Source organism: Rhinopithecus bieti, unplaced genomic scaffold, assembly GCF_001698545.2.
Source record: "Rhinopithecus bieti isolate Rb0 unplaced genomic scaffold, ASM169854v2 scaffold_15769, whole genome shotgun sequence".
Taxonomy (NCBI): domain Eukaryota; kingdom Metazoa; phylum Chordata; class Mammalia; order Primates; family Cercopithecidae; genus Rhinopithecus; species Rhinopithecus bieti.
Window position 1 is genome coordinate 2,088,123 of NW_016809129.1, and position 19,583 is coordinate 2,107,705.

Below are 19,583 nucleotides of genomic sequence, written 5' to 3' on the forward strand. Positions count from 1 at the left end.
AAAAAAAAAAAGAATAAAGATCTATACGTAGTCACATAGAAAGATCTCCATGATAGGTCACTAAGAGTGAAAATAAGTTGTAAAAGGTTAGTATAGCATTATCCCAATTAGTGAAGCAGAAAATCATCATAATGCTTAAGAGTGGGGACTCTCAGTTCACATCCTGGTTCCATTTCCTACTTGCAGGGTGGCCTGAGACAAGTTATGAAATCTCGTTTGCCTCAATTTCTTCATCTTTAAAGTCGAAATAAAAATACTACAGGAATTAAATGAGTTAACACATGTAAAGTCCATGACACAGATTAATATATTTCATCTACAGTACTTAGCATATTGTAAACATTTATGTTAGCTAAAACAATTTATGTGTAAAATTCTACAAGTATATATTTACACATGTTTTAAATTCATAGAAAAGGGTCAAGAATTACATACAGGAAAGTAAGTGCTAACAGCAGTGACCTCTGGGGAGAGATTAAGGGAGGGATGTGGAATAATTTTTTTTAATTAAAAAAAAAATCACACACCCGAGAGCCAAATACAAATTATTTTAATTACACAAACTAATCCTTTCTTCCATGACTATGGATAATCAAAGATTAAGTACATCTGCACCACCTAAATTTAGAGTGGAGTTTACAGGGCCCAGGACCCACACACACAGCTGAGGCAGTCTGCCCCAGGGCCCTGACCTTATGCTTCTAATTGCTGAGAAATCCTGATGTGGGCTCTGGTGCCCAAGGTGTGCTGACGGGCAAGAGTCTATGAGCACACACTTTTCTTTCTCTCTCTGATCTCTGCCTACTAGGGACTCTATTAAATTGACCCTCACTCTACAAAATATTGTTTCCAACTCATAGAATTTTGCTAAGGATTTCTGCCACTGGCTGGCTTCCAGTGGGTTGGTCAATTGATTCCTATTTTACTCAGGTTACACTTTGTCTTTTGAAAAATATCTCTACATCTCAGCATTATTTTAGCTTATTGCCCTACTATGCTACTAAATTTTGTGTGTGTGTTTACCTTCCATCTCATCTTTAAGATTTTTGCTTTTACTTTTTTCTCTTAAATCACACAATTCTGCTTAATCATTTTTGTTTCTTATCAGTCTTTTCTCATCATTTTTTCCTATTAATTTTACCTGCCTTTTTTTAAAAAAAAAGATCTGGTCATTCTAATTTTATCTTATTTTAAGTCTTTTGTCCATTTATTTTAAATTCAACAAATTCTACAAAACTTTCATCTTTATTTGAGCTTTTCCTTTGGGTTGTTAAAATACTTTACCTCATTTTTTAATATAATTATGTGTTTTGTATTTTGTGAAGGATTTAATCTTTTTTTCTTGTCCCTCTTAAATGTTAATTAGTTGGTATGTCACGATCTGTCTTGATGATGGCCAGCAGGAGGCATGGGCACAGTGGTGCTTATAGGAGACGTACATACCACACCAACAGGAGAATGTGGAGACCTTTTGTCTTTCAGCTGTCCCTGGAGTCTCCTCCACTCCTACGCTCTCTCAACTTTTACTTAGAAAAAGGCTTCCTTTTATAATGTTTGTTTGTTTTCCAAATATCTTACTCCAGAGTAGTCATAAGAGGATATATACTGTCCCATCTCCTTGTGAGGTGATCCTTCTTCTAAAATTTAGAGCTCAAACCTAAGGAGTTCAAGTTGGGCAAGAAATTATGGGAAGAGAAGGTTGCTTCATTAACATGGTCAGCCTGACTTTGCTGAAACCACCTATAGCTTTCCATCAAAAGAAGCAAAGTGTCCATAATCAGATTTCCAGTATCACTTCTACATCAGCCTGATTCTGATATACGTATTCAAGTTTAGTCTTCTCTCAACAAACCTATAGAAGGATCTTCCAATGTATCAGTCTCCTCAGCTATCTTTCCTCATTAGAAGAGACAAGGAGAAATTCCAGAGAATTAAGCTGATCCTCAATGCAATAGGGGAAGTTCATTTTGTTTCATCTTGTGTCAGCTCTGCTTTAACTGAATGACATATAAATGTATGCTATTATTTTTAAGTCTTTAAGTCATTAAGTAGGGTGGTTTATTTAGCCTATCAAAATCAAATGAAAAGATAATGCTCCTTAAACTGAAGAGACTTACAAGATCCACAGAAGGTCTCAAGATATAGGAAAAAAGCTGAGTTTGGGTTTCTCCTTCCCAATGTCACTTCCCCAAGAGAAACATAAAGTTATCCTGAGAAAACAACCTGGTTAGTTCTCTTGGCTTGAGCCACAATGTTGACCATTCTAATTTCCTGCGGTTTTCTTCCATTATGTCTCCTGTTTATTCTTTTTGGATTCTCTCCTCTCTGTAGACCCAGCCTGCTGTTGTGCAATCTCTACTGTTTTATTCCCCCATCAGTCTTAGGAAATGACATTAGTCAACTATCCCGATTTAAGGTCCAAATCGTCAAGCCGGTTTTTTGTTTGTTTGTTTGTTTGTTTTAACAAAGTTTATTAGAGCAAGACAAAGATTTTTATACTAGGCAGCATTCCAGACCGAAGATGGTTCAGAATTCCCCAACCTCCAACTCTGGTGAGCTATTTATTTATTTTCATTTTTAAGCACATATATTTATTAAGCACTTCCAATAAATAACTTCTTGCACTTCACACATTAATTAGGAGCTAGTAAACACCACTTTATTAATATGTTTTCATACTGCTACAAAGAACTGCCCAAGACTGGGTCGTTTATAAAGGAAAGAGGTTTAATTGATGCACAGTTCAGCACGGCTGGGGAGGCCTCAGGAAACTTACAATCATGGTAGAAGGCGAAGGGGAAGCAAGGCAACTTCTTCACAACGCGCAGGAAGGAGAAGGGCCAAGCGAACGGGACAAGCCCCTTATAAAACCATCAGATCTCATGAGAACTTACTCAGTATCATGAGAAAAGCATGGAGGAAACCATCCCAGGATTCAATTACCTCCACCTGGTCTTTCCCTTCACACATGGAGATTATGGGGATTACAATTCAAGATGAGATTTGGGTGGGGACACAAAGTCTAACCAATCAACCTCTTTTTATAAGAGTTGAGTAGATTTCTTTTTTCATTTGTTTGCTTCTATAATACTTATGTAATTTTTTAAAATAATTTCAACTTGAATTTTAGGTTCAGGGGGTACATGTGTAGATTTGTTACATCGGTATATTGGGTGACGTTGAGGTTTGGGGTATAAATGATCCCATCACCCAGGTAGTGAGCATAGTACCCAACAGTTAGTTTCTCAGCCCTTGCCCCTGACCCCTCTCCTCCCTCTAGTAGTCCCCAGTGTCTATTATTCCCATCGTTATATCCATATGTACCCAATGTTTTGCTCCCACTTATACATGAGAAGATACAGCATTTATTTAGTTTCCTGTTCCTGCGTTAATTTGCTTAGGATGGTGGCTTCCAGCTGCATCTGTGTTGCTGCAAAGGACATGATTTTGATTTTTTAGGACTGCACAATATTCCATATAGTGTATATGGAATATTAGTGTATATGTGTACACTAATATATGTATACACATAATATACATAATAGTGTATATGTATCACATTAATCTACCATTGATAGGCACCTAGGACCTAGGTTGATTCCATGTCTTTGCTATTGTGAATAGTGCTGCAATGAACAGATGAGTCTTTTTGGTATAATGACTTGTTTATTTTTGGATTATACCCCAGTAATGGGATTGCTGAGTCAAATGGTAATTCTGTTTTAAGTTTTTTGGAAAATCTCCAAACTGCTTTCCACAGTGGCTGAACGAATTTCTATTCCCACCAACAGTGTATAAGTGTTCTCTTTTCTCCACAGCCTCGCCAGCATCTGCTGTTTTTTGACTTTTTAGTAATAGCCATTCTGACTAATGTAAGGTGATATCTCATTGTGGCTTTCATTTGCATTTCTCTGACAATTAGTGATGTGGAACATTTTTCACATGTTTATTGGCTGCTTGTATATCTTCCCTTGCAAAGTGTCTGTTCACGCCCTTTGCCTACTTTTTAAAGGGGTTGTTTTTTGCTTCTTGAATTGTATACGTTTCTTGTGGATTCTGAATATTAGATCTTTATCAGATGTATAGTTTGCAAATATGTTATTGCATTCTGTGGCTTGTCAGGCAATTCTTATCTACCTCCCACACTATTTCATGATGACCCCGTTCATTCAGCTTACTAACAAAGGTCCCTAAGACCAAGTATCTTTTAAGATCTGTCCATTTGTGCTATAACCCAATCCATCTGAGCCAGTCTACTAAACCAGCAACTGCAATTCCAGTTGATGCTAAGCCACATAATGATATTGGTGTTTACATTTCATTATCATCAGGAATGCACTACCTTGTGAATGTGAATCCCCAGGAAGTGGTTGCAAAGGAATTTAACAGTAAGGATCCTTGTGGGTTAATCTATATTAATAGTAGATGTCTGCTGCAAGAAGTCTGTATTTTAGAAATTCATTTGCTCCTACTCAGTGCTTAGGGTCCTCCCTTTTCTTCCCTCCAACTAACAGGGAGAGAGATTGGCAGTAAAGTATCTACCTCTGCTAGCTGCCCACTTCAGAGATCAACTGTTGTGCAGTTCATGCCCTAAAAATATGTTCATTTTGCTCATTCTTTCAGTTCCCTGATAAGTTGTACACACCTGGCCCACCTGTGCCATCACAAAAAAACAAAGACCTTTGCCATTATCTTTTCCAATTTTTTTGTTTCATTTCAGACTCTGACAAGAAGGCATTTATTAAATAAAAGTTCTGTCTATATTCCAAAAAAAGTATAAGTGTTTAGGTTTATGCTGCTAGGTGAACAAATTAAAGAAGCCTAATCAGGGACCTCCACCATGGTTTCCACAAAAGGCATTCACAAAGCTCTCTAAAATTTACCAAGTTGTTGGAATTCAGGGAAGTAACCCTGGTCTTGGATCACAGAAAGTGTAAATTGGTTGACACAATTCTGAGATTTTCAGAAAGCTTCTGCCAAAATCCCAGCACCGAAATAAATATATCACTCGCTGCCAAACCATGAAAATAAAATATTAAATCATAAAAATATTCCACTCAAAATTAGCTTAGAGACATAGCCTAGCTAAAACCAAAAGGAAGAATTTAACATCTCTCCCAGGGTCAGAGTTGATACCATTTAGAAAAGATAACCAACACAAAATTACATCTGTATTTAATACAAAATGTTGTCCAAGGTTCTGAGAAACTAAGCTCAGTAACTCCAGCCATCATTCATAAAGTAGTTATTGCTCATACAAATCGAATAATACAAGATAGAGGGGGGATAATGTATGTCCAATGGTATTCTTCTCAGCATTATTTACAATATTTTTTATCTGAAACCATCTACATGATCCAAAATTATGAAATGATTAAGTAATGATTAATTGTCAAGTGAAATGATCAATATCAAATACACAATGGAATAATTTTCTGCACTGGAAACTATTTTTATAAGCCATTCACAATAGCATGAGGAAATGATTTTACTAACACTTCTAATCTTAAAACCATGAGAGAAAATTGAATAAGCTGTGTATATAAAATGATAATGACTTTAAAAGAAATTGTTTGGTTTTTTTAATTTTTTTGCCATTCTTATATTGCTATATAAAAAAAGAATTTTAAATGACAAAATACCCACAACCAGGTATGGAAGCAGGTGACATTTAATTTTTTCTCTGTTAAACATGATGTTGAGTGATATTTTTTTCCATTGTCCTAGAATTAACAACGAGAACCCCAAATTGAGGACAAATGTACTAAGTGATTCAGTACAGTGTCCTAAAGGAGTCAAAAAATGGGGACAAACACCATCTTGGGGTTGATTAAAGAGCAGCGAAGCTGGTTCTGCCACCAGATCCTAAACCCAACACAACTCTAATTCAAATAAGCAGACAACAAACAGAAAGAGAAATGAATGGAAGAGATGACCCAGGTGATAAAGAATAAAGGTAAATGTCCTATGTAACATACACACCCTGTACATGTACCCTAGAACTGAAAGATTAAAATTAAAAAAAAAAAATAAAGATAAATGGGGTTTTCTGCATCCTGAAGCCAAGTGAGGCAGACCCCGCCAGGGAATCACTCACCTGTAGGAAAGGAGGTCACTCCCTCACTCCCTGGCAGGGTGCTAATGGGGCTAGAGCACCCAAGCAGGTGCTCCTACCATTAGAATAAACTGATGATCTTCATGAGGGAGCATGATATGCGTTTGGGACGTATATGAACTTAGACACTTTGGCCTGCTTCTGGACTACATATTTCCAAAGAAAGGAGGCATGCTAGAGGAGCTGTTCCTACAAGGCAAAAAGGGACATGTCATAGTGTGTCTGAGATGACGATGGGCAGCAACGCCACACACAGTCCTCTTGCACTCTCTAGGGGCACAAAGAACATCAGAGAGGGTCCCAGGAGCCCATGTGAAAAAGCACAGAGGTGAAGACATGAGCTGTGGAGCGGCCAGTCCCTCCACTAGGAAAGAAGGATGGCACCACAGCCCCCATGAAGCCCAAAGATGCCCTACTCCTTTGAAGTCAAACACTCCCCCAAGAAAACAATATTCACTATCACCACAGAAAACAGCACATGAATGGAAGCCACCAACAATGGATAGACCAATCTCAGCCCATGCAAGATCAGGCAGCCTTCCCAACACCAAAGGCAGTGCGTTATGTAATTCAAGAATGCAATTGTCCTGTGCTTCCTCCAGCTCACTCAATACACCTTAGGGACCCATCAAAGACCCCCTCACCCCCAAAGAAAAGAAGGGGAGGAGGTGACCCAGTGGCGAACTATGTCCCTCCCAATCCTGCCATCTCTCCTCCCAACTGAGAAAAGGATAAAAGGAATCTTTGAGGCCGAAGCCTGGCTAGTGCTGGGGAAAGGGAAAGAGACATCCATGGAATTGGATATGAGATCAATGCTTCACACTGGGCCAGACAGAGTGTTTAATAACTGAAAGTGCCTGGAAAAATGGGATAAATACAAGGTATTATTAAGCAATGTGAGGAAGAGACTCACTGTAACACAGCAGAAGTGACTGGAGTTCACAATGTTCAATAAACTAGTTATACATTTTTAAATGTGTTTTCTGCCACATGCACGTAGGGGATTTGTATTTGTTTCTTTTTTGTTGGGTTTCAAACTCTATGACTAATCACTTTTAATTTGGTCATGTCAAATATTTTTGAGGATTCAGCATATAAATGATAAATTCTTAAGTCCCAGGCAAGGCCCTTTATCTGCTCCTCTGTTAGGGCCTTATGTATTTTGTGAACATGTCTAATTTTCCCCCTTAAACTGTAAGCTCTTTGAGTGCAAAGTTTGATGCACATTTTTATCCCTAAAGGACCAATGTTGTGCTTTGCACATAGAGGGTTATCAGTAAATATTAATAGAACAAATTATGTGTTCATGTATTTGACTGCTATTTCAAAGTAAATATGAGAAAAACTTGCTTACATTTTTGTTAAAGAGGGATCTGAGTGATGGGTCACTTAGTCCCAGAATTGTAATTTGGAGACCTATAGAAAGTCTTGCACCCTGGTAGACCACTGGTTGACTGAAATTGTTGTGTTAAATATTTACAATCCAATCCAACACATAAGGCTTCCAACCTACTCTAAATTTAGAAAAATGCCTCCAAATTAGTTTTGATTGGGAAAACCTTGGAGTTTAAGGCAATTGTCTCTATTATCAACTTCTCAAAATTCTAATTCATCTAATGCCAAAACATGAAAATGTTACTCATCCTTAGTTACCCTAATGACTAATGATTAACATGAGAAAGTGCTTTCTTATAAATTATCATTCTTATTGCATGTATCAAAGTTAAATCTAAAACTTGAGAAAATTAAGATCAGTGTCCTCATCTCTTAGGAGGGAGGTAAATTATATTTACTCAAGTTGAGCAAGAACAGTTGGCCAAATAAGTTGTATGCACATAACAGCCTGAAAGTCATCTGAACATCATGTTATGAAGCTTACATTCAAATTGCTGAATGGAAATTCTACAGGATGTAAAAATTAAGGTCAAATGTTATTTTAGATACATAGTTAAGACCTGTTTCATAATTCCATGTTTTAACAACAAAGGAAATTATTCAGTCTGGATTTTAAAAAACCAGTCTAGATTTTCCCAAACCAAAATCTACCAGGAAAAGTAATATATGCAGCATTAATTTTTTTCCTCAAAATTATGTTTACTCCAAATTGCAATTTAAACATCAAATTTTGGGCCAAGTATGATGGCTCATGCCTGTAATCCCAGCACTTTGAGAGGCCAAAGCAGGAGGATCACTTGAGGCCAGGATGTCAAGACCAGCCTGGGCAACATAGTGAGACCTTATGTCTACAAAAAATTTGCTAGGAGTGGTGGTGCATGCCTATAGTCTCAGCTACTCAGGAGGCTAAGGCAGGAGGATCGCTTGAGCCCAGAGATCTGAGGCTTCAGTAAGCTCTGATTGTGCTACTGCACTCCCACCTGGGTGACTGAGCAAGACCCCATCTCAAAAAACAAACAAACAAAAATCAATTTTTTAATTATGTAAATATCTTATATGGTTCCTTCCCAGAAACATGTATGTAAAACATGTTGTATGGTTGCAAATGTTATTATATGTATAAACAGACTTGATCTAAAGGAGCATAAGTGATAGTAGATATTTGTGTCATCATATATTTAGTGAATATGTCAAAAGTCTAGGATTTAAATTAGGAACTCAACTCATAACTGTAATAGAATGGCACTAAACAAATGGGATTAAATGTAAAATTCAATTTTTGTACCATATTTCTTTTTAAAAATCACTAAATATTCAAAAAAATCACTTAAGAAAGGATGAATGCAACTATTTTTTAAGGATGAAAAAAGTTGAAAGGAGAAAATAACGTGAAAAATAAGTCAGCCGATATATAACAGCGGCCTAAACTAAAATCGAGTCATTCTCATTGAGTGTTTCGGAGTTCTAAGTAAGGCAAAATACATGTCTTTTCCACTGTTGTTTGATGTTGTTTTATTTTGTTTACAAAAGGAGAGGTCAGTCAGTCGCTGTGATTGACCTTAAAATTTTGCTCTAAGCTTTCTGGCACTAAGAAGGAGTGGAAAATTTAAGAGACTGTTACTTAACCTCACAGGTGGAATGATGACCGTACTTTCTTCAAAGAGACATTGTAAGAACACCCTAAGAAAATGTAGGCGAAGCGTTGGGCATAGTGCCCGGCACATGGGAGATGTCTGAGGATGTTATCTAGTATTACTCCATAAATGGAGAAACAGGTGATGTTTCTCAAAGAAGACACAGTGAATGCTAGTACCAAATCCTAAGAGACATTTCCTACATGGATCATGTAATAGGGACTTAAATAAGAGTCATATCGTTAAACTTGACTGCAGTAGAGTTTGAATTACAAAGATGGCTTCTTCCTTCAGAGAATGCTCATTGCATTAGGGCATGCAGTGCCTTGCACATAATAAATAGTCATGTTTCACTGATCTTTTTACAAAGTAATTCTCTTCAATAAATATTCCTGGGTATCAAAGCTTTCTCTTTTTCCTCCAGTCTGTTCTCAGTCTATAAATGTCCAATGAGTTATGGCCAGTTTTTTCCTCCTTAACTCTTCCAACTAAAAGGGGGAAAAAAATCCTAAATTCCTAGTCTCTGCCACCAACCATAAATAGAGCACATCAAGTGATCTAAAGCTAAGAAAGGGAACAGAGTAAATACAGACGACATCATCCGTATTGTCTTGCAAGCTGAAATCCTATCTTCTCTAATAAAAAAAAAAAGAGAGAATATGAGTGAATCTCAACTTTCTGATTTTCCCCTTACCTCTCATTATCTTTATAATCAGGTTCAAACTTGCTACCCTGTTTCCTCATTACGGCCTTGCACCCACCACAGTCGGCATTTGTGCCCACCAACTCTCCACTGAAATGGTTCCTGCTTTGCAAGGTCTCACACGACTTCTATCTACCAAAACCTATAGATACTTCAATTTCTATATTTTTGACAAACCTGAATATATATACTTTGGACTACATTCTCTTTCTTGAAATTTTCTTTTTTTGTGATTTATAGGACATCACAAATTCATGGTTCTCTTCTTCCTGACAATTTTCTGTCTCTCTTCCTTGTCAGGTCCATATTCTCCATCTAACTCTTAAATGCTGATGTTCTCAGGCGTAGCATCATTGGCTGCTTCTCTCACTTTTACATTTTTTTTTCTAGGGAAACTCACCCTAGGATTAGGTTTAGGTTTTACCGTATAGAAAGTTCCAGTTAATAGTAATTAAAATGTTACTATGCATTCTTCAACTACTCCCCTCTGCCCAAAAAACAATCCCTGGGCCACCTAGTCTCTACCAGTAGGACATGGACTATCCTCAGGGGGTGTGTACTTTGATACAGCTGTGGAGGAGAGGAGAGTAAAAATGACTAAATCCCAAAGGATATAGTCAGGCATCACAGAGAACATGGGACTAGGGAATTATCAGAAAGCAAAGCCAGCAGCTACCAGATAAACTAAATCCAGGACCTTTTCTAATGCCAGAGAAGAAGTCCATAATTTTCATAATTCCTATCCTGCAGGTTTTGATAATTGCTATGGATAGTGACTCCTATGCATTTCTTGTTTCCCAGAAGTTATTCTACTCCTCCTGTACCATTATATTTTTAGCACTTATGGGGCAGATAGAACATCTTTTAGTTTGTAGGTCACTAAACCACAAAATGCTACATCTGGCCCTGATGGAGAGCAACTGGCATACACAAAGGTCAAGGACTTTGAGTAGATGAGTAATTTTATGGTATTTGACGGTTGCTTTCTTTATGGAGGGGCTAATGTTGTTCTTGTATGAACAGAAGTGAGTAGTGTGTTCATGGAAATTTGGGAATGCACAACTTATACTGCAATATCCATTCTCCCCTTTTTCAACAGTGATCCAGCCTCCAATTTGGGGCACATGGCTTCCCAGAATGGAAACTACAGCTCCCACTTTCCCTTTGCAGCTAGATATAGCCATATGACTAAATGCAGGCCAATTGGATGGTAAGCAGAAATGTTGATGCAGCAGCTTCTTGAAATCTTTTTTGATGAGATAGAGATACATGCTCTTTGCTCTTCTTTCTCTCTTCCTTTAACCTGCTGCCTGGAACTTGGATGCCACCATCCATAAAAGGCAGAAAGATAGATAGATAGATAGATAGATAGATAGATAGATAGATAGATAATTAATTAAAAAGTCCATGTAATAGGGCACCATACAGTCGTCAAGTGCCAATCCAGATTTTCATGCACAGCTAAAGTAAATTTCTATCTCATTTTAGTTACTATTAACTGGAACTTTCTATACGCTAAAACCTAGTCCTAATTGACACAGGTACATGAAATCAAGACAGTTTCCTGCTTGAACAACTAACCAGAAGAATGATGGTACCACTCACTGAGACAGGAAAGGGCAAGTTTGAGTGGAAGACTCAATTTTGTACATGTTGAGTATGGGGTGTCCATGAAAATCCAAGGCACTACAAGGTCTAAAGTTGTATATATAATCTAGCAGTCCGCAGAAATGTATCAGAAGAGGAGTTTAGGCAAGAACAAAAAAATCTGAGAATCTATAACACGCAAATGGTATATAAAATCTCAAGAATGAATAATTTTATCCAAGGAACCTACAGAGCAGATGGGCATCCATAATATGAACTGAAAACATTATTTCAAGCCTGCACATCTCTGTCATTTCTCATATTCTGGCTTTCATTCTCTTGTTGAGTCAGTATATGCAGTATTTGAACTGAGCTAATCTATCAGATCTGACCCTGCCTCTCAGGAATAACCAATGGAAAACACTGCTCTAATTAAGTCGGTGGAAAGTTCATAGACTTGTCCAAATCTTATTCATACCATTTATAGTCTAAGAAACAGAACTAGAATACCTAGGGTAAAATAGGCTTTTCTGAAAAACTCTCATCATTCAATCATAACTAAAAAAAAAAAAAAAAAAAAAAAAAAAAAAAAAATCATGAAATGTCTGGATAGAGAGGGCCCTCAGATCCTTCTAAACCAACACACCACCAAAAATGTTACCACTACATAAGGATTACATATCATAAATATAACTTATTTAATAAGAATCCTAAATGAATACATATAAGCTATTCCTACAACATTGAAAGAATTTTTTTTTTTTTTTAAAACTGTTTCAGGAAATAATTTAGTAAATGCAAAAGTGTTATTTCAAGTACTTCTCATATAGTCTCAAGATAAATCTTTTCCATCTCTGATATTTATAAAAACAAACTCACAGGTGATATTCTGACACCAGCAAAGAGGTTTAGTTTAAATATTAAGAACCGCCTTTGACTGCAAGGTCATTCAAACATTGCTAAAGTTTACTAAAGGAGTTTATGGAATCTCCCTCAGAGATTTTTAAGAATCAGTTAGACATTCATTTGTAGGAATTAGTTTAAGATAACTTGAATGTACGCCTTTGGCAGCAAAGAGTTGAACCACAAGATTGTTGGTCTATGGCACTATTTCCTGGCAGGAAATTGAAGGTGGGAAAAGAAAATAACAGTGAGTTTGAAGTTTAGGGTTTTATTATTTAAATCATTTCCTCATATTTAATGAGCTGCAAATTTCACCATTTATGGCATTTAAATATATTCAAGACCCTGGGATATTTTTCATGCCCTTGCCAAATGGGATTTACTTAATTTCTGACTAATTTATACTTAGGATTGATCTGAAGCAAGCATAATATCTTGGTTCTGGCTCCAACTTTATAAGTTCCAGTCAAGAAAGAGAACCACAAGAATGAGCCACCGCAGTGAACTGACCTCTATTGTTAGAGGACATCTTGGCTGGCCCGGACACTCTTTGATACTTGAAACTAGTATTTGAAGTCATACAGAGGAGCCACCTCTGTGGTTTGGAAGCAGTTAAATTTCCAGTGGAAAAAATCTATGCAGTCAACTTTTGATGAGTGGATTAATGAGGTGGAGAAAGGTAATGACTAATCCCAAATCACAGATAAATCAAAACTGCAATTAAGCATGGTTAACCCACACCCAAGTCATCACCTTAGTACTCTAACAATGAAAGTATATATACAAAACATTAAGGGGAAACTGACTCAAAGACTCAAAATGCAACCTTGGAAGTCAAGGCTATCAAGTGTAAAGTTTACAGGAGAGTGCAGGACTATGTTCTACATCCTTGTTTTTTATCTGAAGAAGAAATAGAATACAGAATTCTCTACTAAGGGGTGCAGGGGGAAAAGTCACTTTAAATCTCCAATAATATTGTGATTTAGAAACAATTTATTTGTTGAGCAAACTATGAAATGACTGAAAAAAAAACACCGCTATGGATGACTGCTACGTATAAAGTACCTGGTAAGTGAAATATTTATCTCAGCATTCCTCTTCTAAAAACAGGGGACTACTTCCACTCAGTAACTCTAGCCCAAGACCACAGCAAGTAAAAATGAACAATGCTCCTTTGAGCAAGGATGACGAGGCTGTTGCCACAGGCATTTATAACCAATGATTAAAATATACAGGCATTGTGGCCAAAGTATCATGGTCCTCAAAGCTTTCCATCTAGAAAATCAGCAAACAAAATGTAACGTTCATAAGTGGAAAGAGACTAACACTAGATGGGCTTTTTTTTTAATTTTTATTTTTGAGACAGAGCTTCACTCTTGTTGCCAAGGTTGGAGTGCAGTGGCACGATCTTGGCTCACTGCAGCCTCCGCCCTCCAGATTCAAGCTATTGCTCTGCCTCAGCCTCCCGAGTAGCCGGGATTACAGGCATCTGCCACTGGCTAATTTTTATATTTTTAATAGAAACGGGGTTTCACCATGTTGGCCAGGCTGGTCTCAAACTCCTGACTTTGTGATCCCTCCTCCTCAGCCTCCAAAATGCTGGTATTACAGGTGTGAGCCACTGCACCTGGCCTAGACAGTTTTTTTTTATAAAGAAGGAATATGAGGAATGAGTGCATGGGGCTGGCTTATCTTAGACACAGCAAGCAGTGGGAGATAAATTGGGGTCCACATGTAAAAGCCTGTGATCAAGTCCCCAGATCTTCCATTTCCTGTGTGTGTACCTCTGAGCAAGTCCTTTATTCTCCCTAAGGCTCAGTCTTCTCATTAAAAAGGAGCAAGAGAAGAAATCACCATGCTCCACTGCTATCTCATAATTAGTAGGTAGAAAGAGACTAACACCAGACGATCTTCTTTTATAAAGAAGGGGATTTTTTTTTTTTTTTTTTTTTTTTTTTTGAGACAAAGTCTCGCTCTGTCGCCCAGGCTGGAGTGCAGTGGCGTGATCTCGGCTCACTGCAAGCTCTGCCTCCCAGGTTCATGCCATTCTCCTGTCTCAGCCTCCCGAGTAGCTGGGACTACAGGTGCTTACCATGCTCGGCTAATTTTTTGTATTTTTTTTAGTAGAGATGGGGTTTCAACATGTTGGCCTGGATGGCCCTGTTCTCCTGACCTCGTGATCCACCTGTCTCGGCCTCCCAAAGTGCTGGGATTATAGGCATGAGCCACCGCACCTGACCAAGAAGGGGATTCTTAATGGACTGTTGTAAGGGTAAAAAAAAAAATCAATTACATGAAAGTTCTTTGCAAAGTGCAGAATTATATAGAAAACCAGAAATGACCATGTTTATTATTTGATTATTGTTACTTGAGTAATTATCAATTTGATGTCCTCTTAAGTACCACCTAGCTCTCTCCCAAAATTCACATGGAAGTTGGAATAATAAAACACTTTGTAATGAATGCAGAATGAAGACAATACCTAAGACAAAGGGAGCTACATACAGATGGTCCTGACTACTGATAATTGGACTGTAAGTGGGTTTATCAGGCATAATCCCATTGTAAGTCAAGGAGCATTCGTATCCACAATCCATAGCTCACATATATACAGTGTGTGCCAAGTACCAGGCCCAGCACATAGAACACTGTTTATTATATGTACATTATCACATACTTAATCTATAATTAGCCTGACAAACTGTATGAAAATATGAAGTATTTTTATAAAAACTAGATGCGTAGTGATTATATCAAATAATTTGTGTAACAATTGCCTAAAAATTTTTTTTTTTTTTTTTTGAGACTGAGTCTCACTCTGTTTCCCAGGCTGGAGTGCAATGGTATGATCTCTGCTCACTGCAATGTCCACTTCCCAGGTTCATGCCATTCTCCTGCCTCAGGCTCCCAAGTAGCTGGGATTATAGGTGCCCACCACCACGTCCGGTTAATTCTTTTATTTTTAGTAGAGACGGAGTTTCACTGTGTTAGCCAGGATGGTCTCGATCTCCTGACCTCGTGATCTGCCTGCCTCGGCCTCTCAAAGTGCTGGGATTACAGGCGTGAGCCATCGTGCCCAGCCGCCTAAAATATTTTAGGATGGCAGTCAATTCTTTTCTGTCATACTCTATAGAGTAATTATCTCCTTCTCTGAGATTACCAAAACCAAAGCCTCATCTAATAACTGTTATTTAATAATAAAATGTATTTTAAAAGTAAGATTTATTGTGCCCCTATCATGGGCAAAGCACTTTATATATAACTCTATGGATGCAATAGTGAAGCTTAAAGCTTTCTGAGAAACCACCATGCTCCAGGCACTGTATTAAGTAATTTACATAAGCTATCTCATAATTGTGACAGTAGTGATGAAAACATACCTATTTTTCAGATGAGAAAGGTAAGCCTCAGTAAGATTAAGGCTTTCCCAAATTCATACAATAGGTTGCAAATTTGGGATTTCAGCAAACCAACTTTCTCATTCCAAACTTGTTTATGTATTAATCAGTTAATTAATTTGTATGGAAGAAATGAGATTCACAAAAGCATTCCTACACCATACAACTCTTTATAGAATAACCACATCAATGGATAGCAGCCTGAAACTTCCCCAAAACTCTAATACCAATGGATAAAACTCAAATACGGCAATACTATTAAAAGAAAGTTACCACATTTGACTCCGTCTTTTATATTTCTTTCACTTACATTTTCCTTGGGCTTTGAATTGTGGATCATTTCTTAGCTTTGCTAAAGGTAGATGCCTGGCCAGGCGCAGTGGCTCACACCTGTAATCCCAGCACTTTGGGAGGCGGAGGCGGGCTGATTGCCTGAGGCCAGGAGTTCGAGATCAGTCTGGGCCACATGGTGAAACCCCATCTCTACTAAAAATACAAAAAAGTTAGCCAGACGTAGTGGTGTGCACCTGTAATCCCAGCTACTCGGGAGCCTGAGGCAGGCGAATTGCTTGAACCATGGAGGTGGAGGTTGCAGTGGGCCGAGATTGCGCCACTGTACTCCAGCCTGGGCGACAGAGCAAGACTCCGTCTCAAAAAAAATCACAAGAACAGAAAACCAAACACCACTTGTTCTCACTCATAGGTGGGAATTGAACAATGAGAACACTTGGACACAAGGTGGGGAACATCACACACCAAGGCCTGTCGTGTGGTGGGGGTAGCGGGGAGAGATAGCATTAGGAGACATACCTAATGTAAATGACGAGTTACTGGGTGCAGCACACCAACATGGCACATGTATACACATGTAACAACCCTGCACATTGTGCACATGTACCCTAGAACTTAAAGTATACTTAAAAAAAAAAAAAAGAAAAAAGAAAAGTAGATGCCTATTCTTTCTAGGCTATTTTGAAAGCCAAGAAAAGATTGGGAATTTGACAAGTGAAAACTTCATGAATTAAAAAATTTTCAAAACTCTTAAATCTGTGACGATGCTATTGGCATCCAATCAATCAAAAGTTATTTGTTATATAACTATATTACCAGGCTCAGCAAAATGTTACCTTCACAGGAGACTAGGTTCTCTCCTTTATCATTTTACTACATCCTGTCCTTTTCCTTTGCAGATGTTTAATGCCTTTCTGCCTCATGATATCACAAGATAGTCTAAATGAGGGTAGTAACTACGTATTTGTCTTACTGCCTGTTCCAGTCCCAGGCTTCCAGAGGTTTACACACATACACACCGCATTTGCTAAACATCTGCTGCACGAGTGAATGAACTAAAGTATTTAGCCATTGGCCACACAATCCATTGTAGAGTACTTTGATTAGTGTTTCCTAGATGGACACTGACATAATTAGGATATTTGTCCCCTCCAAATCTCATGTTGAAAATTGATCCCCAATGTTGGAGGAGGGGCCTAGTGTGAGGTGTTTGAGTCATGGGGGTGGATCCCTCGTGAATGGCTTGGTGCCATTCTCAGGAGACTGAGTGAGTTCTCTCTGTTAGTTCCCATGAGATCTGGTTGTTAATAAGAGTCTAGAACCTCTCTCCCCTCTCTTCCTTTCTCGCCATGTAATGCACTGGCCTCACTTTGCCTTCTGCTGTGAGTGGAAGCTTCCTGAGGTCCTTACCAGAAGCAGATGCTGGAGCCATGCTTCTTATATAGCATGCAGAGCCATGAACCAAATAAACCTATTTTCTTTATAAATTTACCCAGTGTCAGGTATTACTTTATAGCAACTCAAAATGGACTAAAACAGATACCAACTCAGTGAGTTTTGAGGATAAACAAAAGACCATCTGGCTTCAATATTTTAAAAATAACATTAATGTACATTTTTTCCTTATCAGAATGTTTCCTATGGCTTTTCTGACTGTAAGATGATTAAAGTCAAACTCTCCAAACTGATCTCATCCAAAAATATGAGAATAATCTGCCATCACACCTACATCAAGCCATTTCTGCTCATTTCCAGGGCCGTAGTCACTTCCAAAGATAAGATCCTCCTTTGCATTCTCAGGATTTTTTCCAAACTTATTTCTCAACAATCACACCTGCCTGGCTTTATCTCCTGTTAGTTGCTAATTATTAATATGCCAAGTGCAATTCACCTACAAACTGGTCAAAAGTAACTGTCCTGAGACAGAGAATGTGAAAACTATATAACATAAAAAACAAGAAAGATCACTAGTAAGAAAAAACCTTCGTCAGGTTAAAATTTTCAGAGAGCTCTAGAGAAAAAATATTCCAACCCCTCCCCACGGAGTTATTAACGGTATTTGAATTTTTTTAAAAAAAATTTACCTTTGTAAAAGTGAGTTTTTTTAACTAGGTTCATTTTTAAGTCTAGAATCACAGCAAGTGGAGTGGTGTTCTACGTATAGAAATCAACATTTCTATTTCCAAAATGCTCTTTTTCTATAATGTCACCTGTGTTGGCCTTTATATAAGACCGTCTTCTCTTACATTACTCTCACTAGAGTTGGCAGCTTCCTTTGCAGACTAAGCCTCCTTTCCTGAAATCATCATGTCCTTTTCCCTGAATTTCCTTCCATAAATGAATCTTGATAGTAATAACTCATTCAGGAGCTCTCATGTAATGAACTTTACTGCCTCTGTTTAAAATGACAACACACATTCCTTTTCTGCATGGATGGACTAACTAATGATCTATGAAGCGTATTTTTTATGAACTCCAGATATAAAAACAAATTGCCCCTTTGTGTAATCTTTGGCCCATGGCTCTGAAAAGTTTTTTCAATGTATTTTGGTAAGACACACTCAACTAGTAGTATCAACTATTATTCTCCTTTCTTGAGAATTTTCTTCTGATATTTTGGCCTTCTTTTCCATTGTGCAATGGCTTATTTTCTTTTCAATGGATATTGGCAAATCATATTACAAAGATGAAAATAGAAACTTCAAAGATTTGTCAAGATACTGATTTCCAAGTTTAAATTTCTTCTCTTTATTACTGAGGTTAAACAATGTTATCATTATTATACTATTTTTTAATGAAAATTACTTTTATTTAATTTTTTCTTTTACACTGTTGCTATGAAATATACCACCTATGTAAAAGGTGGTATATACATTTCAGGGAGAAATAATGAAATGATCACCCTTGTACTTACCCCCCCACCTTAAAAAAAATAGAGCTTTTCTGGTAATTATAGTCTCCCTGAGGGCCCCCCTTAGTTGCAGCTCTTTCCCTGCCTCCTCACCTTGTCACCACTCCCCAAGTAACTACTATTCTGAATTGAATGTTAATTATTCCCTTGCTTTCTTTATAAGTTTGCCACATACTTATAAATGCATTGAGTTTTGAGTCTTTTAGAACTTCCTATGAGGGGGATCATATTATATATCTTCTTCTGCAATTTGTTTTACTACACGTTTTGAGATTCAAGCATACTAATATATATAGCTGACTTCATTAATTTTTACTGCTGTATGATATTCCAGTGTATGAATAGAGTGCAATTTATCCAAATTTTTCATGCTTGTCAATTTCACAAGCGTTAGCATTTCCCAATTATTAACAAGTTTGAACATCTTTTCAGATGGTTACGAGGCATTAACATTTCCTCTTCTACAAAATTCCTAGGAGTTTGTTTGCCTAGTGTTTTTTTTTAACCTTTCTCATCTTTTTGTTTCTTTTTATTGATTTCTTCCTACTATTGCTACTATTATTTATTGCTATATTAGTTCATTTTTTTTTTTTTTCCTCTTTTTTTTCTTTTTTTTTTTGTTTTTTTTTTTTTTTTTTTCTCTATA